Here is a 4430-nt window from a genome sequence, read left to right on the forward strand (position 1 = left end):
AATAATTTTAAACGAGTAAAACGATTTTACTAACCTAGACAAAGTGCAAGTACGTGTAAATAAAAACTATTATGAGCATTAAAAATTTACTAACCTTTTTAGAAGCTTGAACGTTGATGAGCCTTCGGAAGGTTGAAAACGTTCGTCTCCCCTCGCAGCACGTCTCTCTTCTTTCCTCGGCAACTCGAGCAACCACGACAATTTCTATCACAAGAATCACTCGAGAGAAAAGGAATTAGTGAGTGGGCACTTTTAAACACGACGACTCGAGGACAAGTCTCAAAGTCGAAGAGCTAAAAACGCTAGGTCAAATGAGGACCTAGGTGCCAAAACAAAAAAAGAAAGAAAACTAGAGAGAGAGAGAGAGAGAGAGAGAGAGGGGGGGGGGGGGGGGGGGAGTTCGGCCAAGGTAGAAAGAGAAGCTCTCAATCTCTAAAACTTGGGATGAAGGAAATGTGAAGAATGATGGCTCTATTTATAGGAGAGGTTTCACCTTCAATAAGGTAGTTTCCTCTTTTATAGAATATCACATATTCATGAGCCAAATTTGCTCTTCTTCCTTTGATTTCACACGGCCAAGAGGATCCAAGCAAGTCCTTGGATTTGTTTCCTCTTTTATTTGTTTCTCCCTTGACTCTAGTTGGCCGAAATTCACTTTCCTCTTGGAGGAAATTTATTTTCTCTTTTTCTTTTGGCAAGTATCTTCATACATTGATGCACAAAATAATCTCTTTTTTTTTCTAGGTGATGGGCGGCCAAGGCTCTCTAGAAGGAGCTTCTAGAAGCTTCTTCATTTGTTCATGACAACATGAGAAAGACCCATTAAGAATTTTCAATAAAACTCTTATGAAATGAAATTAATCCACAAGGCCCAAACAAATTAATTTTGGCCGAGTGGATGTAAGTCATCAAATGACCATGTCAAAAAATTTATTGACATTCATTTCATCATATGTCAAAAAAGATAAAATTACAATTTTGACAATTTTCGTAAAACTTGTCTCGTTCTTGTTTTGACTTAGCTTCTAGTTTAACTATTCCTACTCGATATGATTTGTGATAGTGACCTCATGGATCCAAATGAACAAAGCTTGAGCTATATAATTGGACTCAAAAGTTCTCAAACATTTTCCAAGTTTAGCTTAATGCAAACTGAGTCCACTAAAGAGTTGACACTGAAAATCTCTCGGTTCAAATGAATTTATTTTCTACTCAAAAATTCAACCTAATTGTAATGAGTGGATCCACTGAATATTATCTATGTTTACCCTTCATGAATATCATCAGCTAGTCGGGATTTACAAAATTACCGTTTTACCCTTCTAGCTGTTATTTCCTCAACTCCTTTGTCGCTTGTGAATAAGTTAGAAACAATGTATTGACGAGGAGCTAACAAGTCACATTGTTTCATCCAAAGGAGTCAAGACTCAATTTGGACACTGACCAATTCATGTATTCACATTCCAAGGAACAAAGCATGAGGTGATATACATTGCATTTCAGCAATCTTGTACATGAATTCCATATCTATGAGAACTTCACAAAGTTACTCATGACATCTTCACAACTTAGTACTTCACCAATAGGTCATGTTCAGAATCACATAGTGAGTCCGAACTCTGACTTTCTCAAATGAGAATACGTAAGCTGTGAAATGACATGTCTCATTTCAGGATTAAGGTAAGCATGATGCAATTCATACGTAGTGACTTCGAGACATAAGAGGTTAAATGGTTTGTTCTTATTTTGTCTCTAGAAGTGCACTGGTCAATTCAGTACCTTCAGAAGATACCTAGAAGAACTATAGAGTCTCCAACTCTAAATGTCCCATAACCAGACATCATAGACTCTCCTAACAATCGTACTGAGGTCAATAGTCCTTTGACACTTAGATTGCGAATATATCATTTTAAGCAAACCATGAAGAGTTTGTTCATGTAAATCTACATTTGTCTCTTCATGTGTTGTTAGGTTTGTTTATGGACTAAAGACTAAGGTTTTATCATAAAGCTTCACACAAGGAATAATGAATGAACGTTTCAAGTTTTTATTAATGAATAAGCAATTACAAGCAAGAGTCTTCGTGAGACTTTATTACATCAAATGTACATAAATAGATACTACTACTCTTCTTGTGGGCACCATTGACAATTCGGGTGTCTGATTTCTTGGAGCTCACGCAAGCAAGCGGTTGTGGCACGATCCAGCACTGAAGCTGAATACAGGTCTCTAGCACACACTGCAACTGAGATACTGTGGATTCGATCACTCCTCTCATAACTTCATGATGATCTGCCTCGCGCTCCTATCATCTGGTGTGTGACAACCTTGGTGTAGCGGCTCTAGCATCCAACCTGGTGTTTCATGCACGAACAAAACATGTGGAGATCGATCTTCATTTCATCCGCGATATGGTTCTACAGCAACGGCTTGAGATACGCTATGTTTCGACTGAAGATCAAATCGCTGACTTGTTCACCAAGTCCCTGTCTGTTGCTCGTTTTCTCAAGTTGAAACACAAGCTACACGTCACATATGCGCATCTAGCTTAAGGGGGGATAATAGAGTAACTGATGAGTCAGCAGGATTACTCAGCTCATTAGTCAAGGCTGAGTCACCGATGTCGAATCATCAATAGGTTGTTAGACGGTTAGCGTGAGTTAGTTATGGAAACGATCTATATGTATCGAATAACAAACTCACGTAATCATTCAGTGAGAAATACAATAAAACACTTTTCATTCGAGAAGATAAGAGGTTTTCTCTCTATCTTTCTCTCTCTCTCTCTCTCTCAACCCTAATTTCGCTTTCTATCTGACCGACCATGTTTATGTGTGTTTCTTTACAAAGAGAGTTTTTTTTTCTTAATAAAGAAGGGTAATTTGGTAATTTCATTCGAGTAAATGCTCTCTGCTAAACACAAGGTAAAATAACTGACAAATTGAGCTCAAAATACACGAAAAGATCAAAAATGTTACAAAAATTAATATTGAGAGGTAAATTGGTCGATTTTATATTACAAGGAGTGTATTTTCGTCACCACCATAATCCAGGGATAAGTATGTGTTTTAATATATTTGGACACGTGGGTGGCCGTAATGTTCATTACTTTTTTTTTTTTCTTTTCTTTCTTCATTCTTATATGGAATCATATTTATTGTGCTTTACTTGCTAATAGAATAATTTGTGACTTCCTTTTTCTACTTCTAATTATGGTTAATTAATTTTCTTTATTTGGGAAAGTTGAGAATTATTTTTACATTTTTGAAATTGAGTACCACACTACGTCCTGACTTATAAGTATAATTAGCCAAACCAACGCTCGAATTAAAATCCACCACAAAAATCAAAATAAAACCTTCGGAATCTAGAATAATTTGATCCCAATAAAAAAAAACTACAAAATAATGATATAGTTTTCTTATTACAACTTCACATTTTAACTTTATAATGTGTTAAATTAAAAATGGTTTATTTAGACTAAATTTATAAATTCTCTCTTTTCGTTAAATTTTTTAACACGACACTTAATAATTTTCCACTAATCATTGATTTTGTAAATATATGTTAATTCATACGTGATAAATTTATACAATTTCATTGCTAATTCATTCAATTAACTTATTATGTTACAACTTTTGGCTAATTTAATTAAAAAAATTAATTCCCTATATTGAAAAAATGAAGTTAATTCTCTACCTAATTGTTGTACAGACAACTATAAAGTGTAATATGCAAAAAAAAATAAAAATGATAAATAATAAATTTATATACATATGGTCAAGTTGTTTTTCCGCTATATATAAGTATTTTTAGAGAAGATCGTAATGTTAATACTTTCGTCCGTTTAATTTTTTTTTTCTCACTCTAGATTTTTTTTTCTTTTATTTTAAACACACCTAAATTTTATTTTGTTTTGATTCTTTTCTTATTATTACCCATTAACAAAACTCGAAATTACATATCATTCTCTTAATTCTTTTTTTTTTAAAATAATATCAAAATGTATTATTTATTGTCAATTTTTCATTATGTTTTAGGTCATGAAAAATTATATATTGATTAGAGATCTCTATGATAATAAAAATAATTATAGTAGACAGAGCCAGCTAAGTTCCAGGGTGGGCTCCAGCCCCCCTTCAAAAATTTTTTTTTTACATTTTTTGTCCACTTCTAAAATATTTTACATTTTTTTACCCTAAAAATTTACACTTTTGACTCATTTTTTAAAAAATTTTTGCAATTTTACTATGAATTTTTTTTAATTAGCCCCCCCTAATTTTTTTTTTATCAAATAAGCCCCCTATTGAGCTTTTCTGGCTCCGTCCCTAATACTAGTAGTAATAATAATGACCTTCCTAAATAAACATAATAATAACCACTAAAGTATGGGACAATTAAGTCACTAACCCAGTAACTTACTCTCATTT

The sequence above is a fragment of the Urtica dioica genome, chromosome 4 (genome assembly GCF_054948205.1).
Source record: "Urtica dioica subsp. dioica isolate 48M chromosome 4, U.dioica_male_clone48M_v1_H2, whole genome shotgun sequence".
NCBI lineage: Eukaryota > Viridiplantae > Streptophyta > Magnoliopsida > Rosales > Urticaceae > Urtica > Urtica dioica.